The sequence below is a fragment of the Salmo salar genome, chromosome 18, assembly GCF_965601325.2.
Source record: "Salmo salar chromosome 18, fSalSal1, whole genome shotgun sequence".
Taxonomy (NCBI): domain Eukaryota; kingdom Metazoa; phylum Chordata; class Actinopteri; order Salmoniformes; family Salmonidae; genus Salmo; species Salmo salar.
The window spans coordinates 85,426,990-85,440,078 of NC_138308.1; the positions used below are offsets into that span (position 1 = coordinate 85,426,990).

The 13,089-nt window shown below is 44.1% G+C and overlaps 1 long non-coding RNA gene across 2 annotated transcripts; it reads right to left on the minus strand.

Annotated features, from left to right (window-relative positions):
* Window positions 1–2,318: 2,318 nt before the first annotated feature.
* LOC106577968 (uncharacterized) lies at window positions 2,319–12,462 on the minus strand. Of its 2 annotated transcripts, none has more exons than XR_001322248.3 (3): window positions 7,868–12,462; window positions 5,051–5,152; window positions 2,319–2,846 (listed from the first exon to the last, which is right to left on the minus strand). It is a non-coding gene; the product is annotated as an uncharacterized LOC106577968 (long non-coding RNA). The 2 variants fall into 2 exon arrangements; XR_001322249.3 differs by having other exon boundaries at window positions 11,236–12,457.
* Between the last annotated feature and the right edge of the window lie 627 nt (window positions 12,463–13,089).

The window sequence follows — 13,089 nt, forward strand, 5'->3', positions numbered from 1 at the left end:
TACAAGCAATCAAACAGGGAAACGGTTCCAATCGTTTTTCCACTATTCATTTTTTCCCTTAGGGGATTTTAGAAACACTTCAAATAAGGGCTGTGTTTCGTGTAGACTAACCCTGGCAGGACATTTTGATTTACAATGTAAATCTCTTTCGGACAAGGTGACTTATCAATATATTCGGCTCTATGATATCTCAGATTCAAAAACTGCTAACTAGCATCAAAGTAGACCTCATGCAAGATTACAACTCCCTGCAAGCTCCTGCATGTCATCTCTAGTCGGCACCTTTGCTAACAGGTATTGTGTCAATTTAAAACTTGCCCAAGACAGTTCAAAGATTACATTTTAAAGAAATGTTACCAATTTATTAGTACATTTAAGTAACATTAGATAGTTAATCCTGAGATTCTTACCTTTACCCCAATTTGAGTGTCGTCCAGATCGTCATGGCATTTGTAGTTGTTTATGATAGCCACATTAGCAGCTAATTAGAATTTCAATTGTTGGGGTAAATACATGCGAATACATCAATAAAAGTCACTTTGTTATCAAAACATCACGCCAGGGTCAGCCTACACGAAACACTGCCCTTATTTTATGTATCTAAAATCCCTGTGGGGAAAAATGTATGGTGGAATAACAATTGAAGCTATTTGCCTGTTTGATCGCTAGGTTTTCAGGGTATAATGACTCATACTGTGGTAGTCTATTGTCAGTGGTGTCAACCGTAAAATAAAGTCTTACCAAATTTAGACAGAATTGGGTAAACAGATCTGACTCGTCTTTGAGTCTTTCCTGAAGATGTTGACATGCTTAATCTTAGAGAAGCCAACAACTGACAGTAGATGTTTCAAATTAGGCAGTGCAAAATAATCAGAAGTTATGCAGGAACTTTTTGATCTAGATCAGCCTTGGCAGAGCCACATAAAATCAGTTTTGGAATATCTTCCTGATGTATATACAGTAATTCCATCCATTGTGAGCAGAGCAGGGCAGTATCCCCAGGATCTCCATGAGGAAGCACCATAAAGTGTTCATCCCCAGCTCAGCTCGCGCAGCTCAGAGAACTGGTACCCAGAGTCTCACATGCTGTGGACGGATCACAGTGGGAAGGAGATCACCTCAGCAGAGACAGAGACCCAAACAGAAGGAGGGGGGCGTCCTGTACTCCATCACCAGTCACATGAGAATAGGGATGGACCAACTGGAGGGGATCATCCTGTGTGGTAATGTCAAAGGACCGGGGAACCAAGATGGAGTCTGCATCACTGCAGATGACTGGTGAGTTTAGGCACTGCAATGTAGGGCCTAGGAGCCAAAAACAAGTGTAAAAAATGGAAACTATTGTAGATATGACATATGATCGACCTTGACTTTGGTTCCATATTTATGATCTAGATGTACTGCTGTGTACAGGGTTTTCTCTTTATTTTTTGTAGGGCCATTGCCACGTAGCATTAGATCCATACCCATGGGAACAACTGGGTCTAGGGAGAACTGAGCTTCAGTCAGATGTTAAAGTGATATATGACTCATGTCACTGCAGACTACAAAATTGGTCTAATATTAAAATGAGTCAATCATTCCAGGCCATGTGTCATGTAAATGTATGCCTCAATCCCAAATGAATGAACAGACTGTGGGTCAAGCAGCGTCGTAGGCAAGTATAACCCAGAACATGAAGCATGATTCCTAAACCAGGGAACATCACCAGGGGAACAAAAATGTTTCTAAAACCCAGTCATCAATCACGATCCAGTATATACACTGAACATAAATATAAACGCAACATGTAAAGTGTTAGACCCATGTTTCATGAGCTGAAATAAAAATACTTTTTCCATACGCACAAAAAGCTTATTTCGCTCAAATTCTGTGAACAAATCTGTTTACATCCCTGTTTGTGAGCATTATTTCAATTGACTGATTTCCTCATATGAACTGTAACTCTTTGAAATTGTTGCATGTTACATTTTTAAACTTACAGATTTAGGAAAATGTACCCAAAACTGAACTCTGACCCTATCTTGATACAGGCCCATATGAGGGAGGAAGTGCAGCTGCCAACACCAGAGTCTGAAGGGAGACATATCAACAGTAATTAAAACATGTAAGCATATTCTGCAAATGAGACACCTTAATTATGTCAATGTTACTTAGCTAATTCTGATTTCCCCCCTACATTCCTCTCTCAAGGGATTATGTTCTTTCTTGAGAAAATAAGAATAGTAACATGGCAACTTACATGGTACAGGTTATGAAAATCAATACAATGTAGTTAAAACCCTACATTTCCATGTAAACTACCTCCGTTGGGAAACTGAGTTTACACCCTTTATTCCTCAGGACATTATCACAATTTGAAAAAATAGAAATCAGAAACAAAAAATACAGATTGCTAGACACACGCCTCATCACATCAAATAGGACAGTCATCTATCTCTCTGGCATCTGGTACAGTCCACTGGGTCCACATCTTGTACAGTCCAGCCTTTCCATTCAGTTCATTGTTTGGCACCTCTTCAGTCACCACCGTCCATATGGCAACTGTAACGAGAGCGATAAGAACAAAGGCAAACACCATGATGTGCAGAGTCTCAGCTTGGCTCTCCCCTGGCCATCTAGTCCCTCGACGACTACCCTGTGCCATCCTGAAGTCCATCATCCCCCTGGTGGTATGGAACATTCCTGCAGTGGCTGGCGTGGAGCCACGTAGACCTCTATAGCTACTCAGACAGCGGTGGGGGTTGTCAGCAACACCTGGAATGGTCCAGTAAAACCATCTGCAACACAGGAGAATCAGCAGCACACAGCTGCTGTTTTTCCTGCTAGATCAACCATTGCATTGCCTTTGGAGACAGGATCAGAAGAGTTAGTATGTGCCAGACACTTACACACTGCTATTTCAGAGGGGAGAAGAATTGCTTTCAAGAGGTTATCAACCAGTTTCCATAGGCAATTGTTTTACCAGAGGACGTGAGGAACCCACACCATTTCCATAGAGTACCAAAATCATGCACAACCCCAAATGCATACCTGCGGTCAGTGTAGATTGTAACTGACTGGCCTTTAGCCAGGATACAAGCTCTTGTGAGTGCATACAGTTCTGCAGCCTGAGCTGAGAGGTGTGATTGCAATTTAGCACATTCAAGTGTGGTTGCAGCTGTTGTTATAGCATAGGAAACAAAGTGGTTCTCCTTTCTCATACAGTGGGGGGGAAAAGTATTTGATCCCCTGCTAATTTTGTACGTTTGCCCACTTACAAAGAAATGATCAGTCTATAATTTTAATACTAGGTTTATTTGAACAGTGAGAGACAGAATAACAACAAAAAAATCCAGAAAAACGCATGTCAAAAATGTTATAAAATGATTTGCATTTTAATGAGGGAAATAAGTATTTGACCCCTCTGCAAAACATGACTTAGTACTTGGTGGCAAAACCCTTGTTGGCAATCACAGAGGTCAGACGTTTCTTGTAGTTGGCCACCAGGTTTGCACACATCTCAGGAGGGATTTTGTCCCACTCCTCTTTGCAGATCTTCTCCAAGTCATTAAGGTTTCGAGGCTGACTCGAACCTTCAGCTCCCTCCACAGATTTTCTATGGGACTAAGGTCTGGAGACTGGCTAGTCCACTCCAAGACCTTAATGTGCTTCTTCTTGAGCCACTCCTTTGCTGCCGTGTGTTTTGGGTCATTGTCATGCTGGAATACCCATCCACGACCCATTTTCAATGCCCTGGCTGAGGGAAGGAGGTTCTCACCCAAGATTTGACGGTACATGGCCCCGTCCATCGTCCCTTTGATGCGGTGAAGTTGTCCTGTCCCCTTAGCAGAAAAACACCCCCAAAACATAATGTTTCCACCTCCATGTTTGACGGTGGAGATGGTGTTCTTGGGGTCATAGGCAGCATTCCTCCTCCTCCAAACATGGCGAGTTGAGTTGATGTCAAAGAGCTCCATTTTGGTCTCATCTGACCACAACACTTTCACCAGTTGTCCTCTGAGTCATTCAGAAGTTCATTGGCAAACTTCAGATGGGCTCTCTCAGATATGTATTCTGAGCAGGGGGACCTTGCGGGCGCTGCAGGATTTCAGTCCTTCACGGTGTAGTGTGTTACCAATTGTTTTCTTGGTGACTATTGTCCCAGCTGCCTTGATATCATTGACAAGATCCTCCCGTGTAGTTCTGGGCTGATTCCTCACCGTTCTCATGATCATTGCAACTCCACGAGGTGAGATCTTGCATGGAGCCCCAGGCCGAGGGATATTGATAGTTCTTTTGTGTTTCTTCCATTTGCGAATAATCGCACCAAATGTTGTCACCTTCTCACCAAGCTGCTTGACGATGGTCTTGTAGCCCATTCCAGCCTTGTGTAGGTCTACAATCTTGTCCCTGACATCCTTGGAGAGCTCTTTAGTCTTGGCCATGGTGGAGAGTTTGATTGATTGAATCTGATTGCTTCTGTGGACAGGTGTCTTTTTTACAGGTAACAAGCTGCGGTTAGGAGCACTCCCTTTAAGAGTGTGCTCCTAATCTCAGCTCGTTACTTGTATAAATGACACCTGGGAGCCAGAAATCTTTCTGATTGAGAGGGGGTCAAAAACTTATTTCCCTCATTAAAATGCAAATCAATTTATAACATTTTTGACATGCGTTTTTCTGGATATTTTTGTTATTTTTCTGTCTCTCACTGTTCAAATAAACCTACCATTAAAATTATAGACTGATCCTTTCTTTGTCAGTGTGCAAATGTACAAAATCAGCAGGGGATCAAATACTTTTTCCCCCCACTGTACCTCTGAGCTGAACCATCCACAAATAGTTTTGAATCAGCATTTTGCAAAGGTGGCAGGGTAGCCTAGTGGTTAGAGCATTGGGCTAGTAACCGAAAGGTTGTAAGTTTAAATCCCTGATCTGACAAGGTACAATCTGTCGTTCTGCCCCTGAACAAGGAAGTTAACCCACTGTTCCTAGGCCGTCATTGAAAATAAGAATTTGTTCTTAACTGACTTGCCTAGTTAAATAAAATTTAAAAAAAGTTACATCTGACCTTGGTTTTGATACAAGCTCTTTTCAGGGTCACATGAGACATATTAAGAAGCACATACTGATAGAGGAGCAGCCTTGCTGGAGTCAGATGAGCAGTCTTAGCCTGTAAGATGAGAGCATGAACAGTGTGAGGCACATGCACAGTTAGTTGACACATTGCAACAATGTCAGCACAAAACAGCACACTAGCCCTTTAGCAACACTATCTAATTGCTCAGAATGATCTCTGATTCCCCCCATGGTCCTGGGTCAACACAAACGAAATACAACCCCTTTTTTCATACACAAGCAGGTGAAAGGGTTTAGAATGGTCAGGGATCTCCAGACATGGAGAAGTAGTCATGAGATGTTTCAGTTTCGTCAGAGATTTAGGAAATTGTATTCAGGAAATTGTATTCAGGAAATTGTATCGTTACAGATTTAGGAAATTGTACCCAAAGCTGACCTCTGACCCTGATTCTATCTCAGCAGTCTCCCTGACTGTGTCGTTGATATTATAATCAATAATGTGGAGAGACAAGGTCAACCACCAATCAGGATTGTTACTTTATTAAAAATGTATTGATAAGGGAGCAAGTCACAATACACATACAACGTGAATAGAGTGAGACCTCACTGAGTGGCGTGAGCTTCTGGGTTATCAGAGGCTCACTATCAGAACAAAGATGGGTGTAACCTCCAGGGGACGTGTTGTTCCAACCACTAACCCCACACATCCTGTGACAGCACTTGGCCTCCAGTATAAATAACTTGTTGTTTTGTTCAGTACTAAGAACATAAAAGGACATGTATTGTTACTAGTCTCCACCTTGCTAAGTGGACCAAAAGGGACTTAATCCCTCCCCCTGGGCCAGAGGGTGGAGGACTGCTGACAGAGAAACTGTGAAAGAATGTTATTGGTTCCTACAATCACGCCATCCCTTGGTTCATATTAGATACACATTCACATATAGAAACAATGTTCCCTTCTGACCTATTTTGCCATGTTCTCTTTCAGCTACTCTCCACAGCAACAGGGACATGTGATGAACAAGCCTGACTTCTCACCTCTCTGGGCCCCAGGTGACCGAGGTCAAAAAGACTGTGAGTGGTATCTGAGGAGGATGTGAAAGCAAACACTTTCACCCTCAATGAGCATAGTCAGGCAGCCACACCCTACTGTACCCTGCCATACCAGTCAGTGACATAATGTGGTGTCTGGTAACAGGCTGTGGGACAGACAGGATAGTTTGCACTCTCTCTGGACCCAGCTGCCTGCCATTGGGGGTGATATCACCCCCAAATACTTTACAGTTTGGGAGACAAGTTGCAACTTATTTTTTGATACTTTTTGGCAGTTCTCTGCCAGAAAGGTCAAAAGAGCTTGAGTATCAGTTTCACCCGCCTCAAGAGTTTCAGAGCACAATAACAAGTCATCAAAGTACTTTATTAGAGTGCTCCCCTCCGGGGTAATGAAGCCCTTCAAATGTTGTGCTAGTGCAGCTGAAGAAATTGCCGGGGACTCAGTGTAACTCTTTCCGAGGAACGTGAAAGCAAACCAGAACTGTGACTCTGGTTCAACGGGAATGCTAAAAAACACATTAGCCAGATCAATAACAGAACACCAATTAGCTGCGGCTGGGACTGCAGATAACAACGTAGTTGGATTGGGAACCACAGGGGCATGGGCAAAGACAGCATCATTAACTGGCCTTAAATCTTGAACAAAACACCATTCCCCTGAGGCTTTTCTTACAGGCAAGATAGGGGTATTACAAGGTGACTCTGGACACAGGACTAACCCTCCATGCTCTAGCAAAGAAGCATGTACCTGGGTAATACCAGCAATATCTTCTTTACTGAGTGGATACTGTGCTCTGGAGGGGTGCCTGGTGTCTTTAGCAGTCACCACAAGTGGCTCAGCCCCTTTCATTCGACCAAAATCATACTTGTCCCTTGCCCATAGGCAATCGGGGACCCCTCTCAAGAGGGGTGAGTCCTCATTCAAAAGCATGATGTTGCTGACAAATGAGGGCTGATGAGATGAAGTCCATGCACACCCCTGTCAACGGGCGTATCCCAAAGCGTTAATGTGCTGGGTGAATAGGTTGACCCATCTGGATGCATTTCCCAATCAACAGCATTCCCCAGCCCCTTCATCCAGCATCCGTCCACTCAACTCTGTGTGATTTAGCAAGGGACACATGAGGAGCACTGTCTTCGAACAAGTAGAGCTCCTTCTGTGCAGGGGTTAAATTAACCCCTAAAGCACAGACATTGCTGCTACAGTACAAGCCCTCAAACAGCACTGACTCTTCACCTATACTCTTGGAGAACCATTCCTTCTCATAGTGTAAATCTCTTGTCAATGGTGAGAAATTGGAAATGCAATGTAAGCCTGTCTCAGACATGAAACTGCCCTTGTGGCCCCAATTGGTTTTGGCCATTGAGAAAAGACGAGCAATATTGGGCACCTCATTGTTAACGTTCTACGCATAATACCAGTCACAGAACTCAGACATCAACATCAATTGCTCCTCCTCCTCCTCATGTATTACTGTCAGCCTAGTGGGCCCACACGTTATGTTAATTCCCAGCTTACATAGGATGTTTCTGCCCATTAGATTGAAAGGGCAGTGATCAGAGAAGAGGAATTGATGCTGACATTTCTCCTCACAAAAGGAGACTGGCAAGGGCATTGTTACGTGTTCCCTGAAGGGGAGACCCAATGCCCCAACAGTCTTGACTGTTTCACTAGACATGGGATGTTTTTTCATAGTCTTACAGTTCATCACAGACATTGCAGCCCCAGTATCAGCAAGAAAAATCATTGACTCACCATTGACGCAAGCCTCCACTGTTGGCTCAATTCGAGGAAGGGTGTGACTTTTTAAAAACAAATGCTCTGGTTGCTCTGACGATTCTAACACAACTGTCCCTGTCTCGCATTCATGTCAATATTCCTCCTCCTGTCCTGGCCTGGACCTGGATTGTACAAGGTCATCTGTGCCGATGCCCCGTCTGCCATTGCCCAGGCTGGCCTCTTCCCTGAGGGCCCCCATTGGGGTGGAGGCTGATAGGCAGGGGGATGCCACAGTCCTGGAGCTCCTGTTGGCCCATGTCCTCGCCGCCTCTTGGTCCACCCCTGCCTCGACCTCTTCCACCCGTCTGAACTCCAGTCTGAAATGCTTGAGGATATGGAGCTGAGATATTTCTGGATTGCCCATACGTGAAACTATTTCCCGGCTTAGTCTTACCCCCATGACCCTTCCCAGCCCCTGCTTTGGCTGGCCGCTGGCCTTGGTAGAAAGTTAGTTGAGCAGTTTGTTGCTTCTGGGTCTTCAGCTTCTCTTCCTTCTTCTTCTACGTCTTTTAGATCCACACAACATGGCTGCCAGAGCGCGTGTCCCGCCTCTCCTCTCTGGTGCCAACATCTTCTGTCGTCTGGTTCTGCTCGCTGGGGGAGGAGATGTCTTTGACCCCAACTGTGATGATGTGTCGCTGTCCACCTCTACTGCGGACCTGTTTGGGCCTCCCATTTGGGAAAAGGGGTTAATGCTCTTTCTTTCCTTCGCTCTGGCTCCCCCAGCAACTTCTCTCTTTTTTGACAGCTTTGTAGTTCCTCCCATCATATCTGCCAGGCCAGTGAGTAGTTTGGCCACCACATCTGGTGGCCACCACATCAGGGCTTCACCATGAAACATGGTGAAGCCCCAAAATTGCCCTCGCTAGAAGCCTGTGTTTCAGACATAAAGAAGTGGATGGCTGCAAACTTTCTACTTTTAAACTCGGACAAAACAGAGATGCTTGTTCTAGGTCCCAAGAAACAAAGAGATCTTCTGTTGAATCTGACAATTAATCTGGATGGTTGTACAGTCGTCTCAAATAAAACTGTGAAGGACCTCGGCGTTACTCTGGACCCTGATCTCTCTTTTGAAGAACATATCAAGACTGTTTCAAGGACAGCTTTCTTCCATCTACGTAACATTGCAAAAATCAGAAACTTTCTGTCCACAAACGATGCAGAAAAATTAATCCATGCTTTTGTTACTTCTAGGTTGGACTACTGCAATGCTCTACTTTCCGGCTACCTGGATAAAGCACTAAATAAACTTCAGTTAGTGCTAAATACGGCTAGTAGAATCCTGACTAGAACCAAAAAATGTGATCATATTACTCCAGTGTTAGCCTCCCTACACTGGCTTCCTGTTAAGGCAAGGGCTGATTTCAAGGTCTTACTGCTAACCTACAATGCATTACATGGGCTTGCTCCTACCTATCTTTCCGATTTGGTCCTGCCGTACATACCTACACGTACGCTACGGTCACAAGACGCAGGCCTCCTAATTGTCCCTAGAATTTCTAAGCAAACAGCTGGAGGCAGGGCTTTCTCCTATAGACCTCCATTTTTATGGAATAGTCTGCCTACCCATGTGAGAGATACAGACTCGGTCTCAACCTTTAAGTCTTTACTGAAGACTCATCTCTTCAGTGGGTCCTATGATTGAGTGTAGTCTGGCCCAGGAGTGTGAAGGTGAACGGAAAGGCTCTGGAGCAATGAACCGCCCTTGCTGTCTCTGCCTGGCCGGTTCCCCTCTCTCCACTGGGATTCTCTGCCTCTAACCCTATTACAGGGGCTGGGGTCACTGGCTAATTGGTGTTCTTCCATGCCGTCCCTAGGAGAGGTGCGTCACTTGAGTGGGTTGAGTCACTGACGTGGTCTTGGGTTGTGCCGTGGCGGAGATCTTTGTGGGCTATACTCGGCCTTGTCTCAGGACGGTAAGTTGGTGGTTGAAGATATCCCTCTAGTGGTGCAGGAAGGATATATCCCCACCCACTTTGCTGTGCTCTGGCAAAGTGGGTGGGGATATATCCTTCCTGTTTGGCCCTGTCCGGGGGTATCGTCGGATGGGGCTACAGTGTCTCCTGACCCCTCCTGTCTCAGCCTCCAGTATTTATGCTGCAGTAGTTTGTGTCGGGGGGCTAGGGTAAGTCTGTTATATCTGGAGTATTTCTCCTGTCTTATCCGGTGTCCTGTGTGAATTTAAGTATGCTCTCTCTAATTCTCTCTTTCGGAGGACCTGAGCCCTAGGACCATGCCTCAGGACTACCTGACATGATGACTCCTTGCTGTCCCCAGTCCACCTGGCCATGCTGCTGCTCCAGTTTCAACTGTTCTGCCTGCGGCTATGGAACCCTGACCTGTTCACCGGACGTGCTACCTGTCCCAGACCTGCTATTTTCAACTGTCTAGAGACAGCAGGAGCGGTAGAGATACTCTCAATGATCGGCTATGAAAAGCCAACTGACATTTACTCTTGAGATGCTGACTTGTTACACCCTCGACAACTGTGAATATTATTATTTGACCATGCTGGTCATTTATGAACATTTGAACATCTTGGCCATGTGCTGTTATAATCTCCACCCGGCACAGCCAGAAGAGGACTGGCCACCCCTCATAGCCTGGTTCCTCTCTAGGTTTCTTCCTAGGTTTTGGCCTTTCTAGGGAGTTTTTCCTAGCCACCGTGCTTCTACACCTGCATTGCTTGCTGTTTGGGGTTTTAGGCTGGGTTTCTGTACAGCACTTTGAGATATCAGCTGATGTAAGAAGGGCTATATAAATACATTTGATTTGATTTGATTACTGTATGCAGAATTCTTGACGCACAACCGAAAGGGCTGCCATATCCTGCCAGCACGCCCACAAGCGAGCCACTCGGGAGCAGAATGATGACGAGTGGAACAGGGAAAGGAATGAGATGGGAACAGAATTTTGTTGCAAGTTGGGGAGATGGGGCTAATAGCAGAACAATAGATTATTCAACCTTTACTAAAGACTTGTCTAATAGCTGAGCTAGGTGTGAAAAAAAACCTAACGACCAAGGGGTAGCTTGCTACTCAATGTAATACAGTCATGACTTTTCAAATAAGTTACCTTACACGTTATGTTGGCTGACAATTTATTAGCTACGCTGTCCTTTACGAACCGCATAGCATATTACAGCAGTATGTACCGGTATGTTTGCTAGCTACCTAACGTTAGTAGTTATACATCATACTTGCCAGTATATTAACTATAGGCTAACTAACTACCCAACGTTTATTGACTTCATTATTCTGGTCATTCTTAGCTTAGCTAAATGGTATATATAGTCGTTGTGCTTTCTCAATGGACATTAATGGAATTCCATAAAAAGTGTGTACCTTTTAATTTTACCACTACAATCTTCGTCGGACGAAACTGGAAAAAAAAAAAAACTTGTGTAGAAAGTAAACATCCGCACCTCGATGGTGTCAACTGTGCTTATGTCTGCATAAAGAAAAAGTACGGGAAAAAAGTATAACTTCGGACCATTTCTGGTCTAGCGAGCGATGACAAACGAGCTCGCTGGTCAGACTTACATAATTACAACGAGGGGAAACTCCTGATTAAAATGGTGCCCGTGTAACAGTTTTGCTTCCGTCCCTCTCCTCGCCTCGAACCAGAGACCCTCTGCACACATAGACAACAGCCACCCTCGAAGCATCGTTACCCATCGCTCCACAAAAGCCCCAGCTCTCAGTGACGTCACCGATTGAACCACTATTAGTGCGCACCCCACTAACTAGCTTGTCATTTCACACCGACTTGAAAAAAATACTAAATATAAACATTGCGAGATATTTGGAGAAATAGACAGACATGCCCATATTTCCCCCATAGGAAACAATGGGAAGACCGCAGAGTTCCAATATTATTTTTGTTATTTACATTTTGTTGTTTACATTTTAACTAATAAACAACTGAGCAGGTCTCATTGCCAACAATAGTGACGCAGGCATTGTGACGTTGAACAATAAGCTAGGAATAGAACGTCCAGAAGGCGAGTTGGTGCCACGGTGCCCAATACAACTAATAGGAGCTGGCAGGGGGAAAAATGCATGAAAATAAGGCCTGTTTTTTCGCGATTACTTCAAAACGACAGCAAGCAGCTGGGAAATATGGTGATAGTATGAAACTGGGCTCCACGGCGGATGGAATGAACATATTTTTATCCGAAAAGAACGTTACAAATGTAATGTGTCCAGCCTAATATCTACACAAATTTCAGAGCACTCTAGTCTGAGTGTATCAAAGCGCAAAATAATTAATTTATGAGCGCTCAACACTCTTTGAATATGGCCGTGTCAGTAAACTCGGGGGGAAAAAGCATAATCATTTTTTTTCCAGCATTACATTTACGCTATGGTTAACACGAACACTACCTTACCAGCTCTGATAGGGCGAGTAAAATGGTCAGAGTGGTCTCATTTGTGTCTGGAAGTAGCTAGCCAACGTTAGCTTGGGTGCGTCAAGAACGCTCAAATCAACCCTACTCTTCAGCCCAAACTTCCGGTGTGCTCTTTGAGTGCGAAACGGTCTGAATTTACAAACGAACCATTTCTCTCTGAATGGAAACACCATAATATTAATCAAATTAATTAAACCAAATTTCTCAAAATCAATCCCATATACTATGTTATTACAAAAAAGTTTAAATTCTCTGGTAATGCCAATATAGAAAACTATCAAATACTTCTCAAAGATGCCCTCTGGTGGTCAAACTAGCAATAACTTGCAGTAACAGATGAAATGGCTGAGAATTAAATGACGTGCCACAGAATGCTGCGTATGACGCAACTTTTAAAGAAGGAACCACTGTATGAGATGAGTAATGTAGACATTATTAAAGTGGTATTATTTAAAGTGACTAGTGATCAATTTATTAAAGTGGCCAATGATTTGAGTATGTATGTTGGCAGCAGCTTCTTTGAGTTAGTGATTGCTGTTTAACTCTCTGATGGCCATGAGATAGAAGCTGTTTTCCAGTCTCTCGGTCCCAGCTTTGATGCACCTGTACTTACCTTGTGTTCTGGATGGTAGCAGGGTGAACAGGCAGTGGCTCAGGTGGTTGTTGTCCTTGATGATCTTGATGATATATAACATACTATACAGTCAATTTAACATTTTTTTGTTCATTAATGTCAAATGCAGAATGATGTACAGTAACAAAGTTATTTTGAATCCACACAGGAATA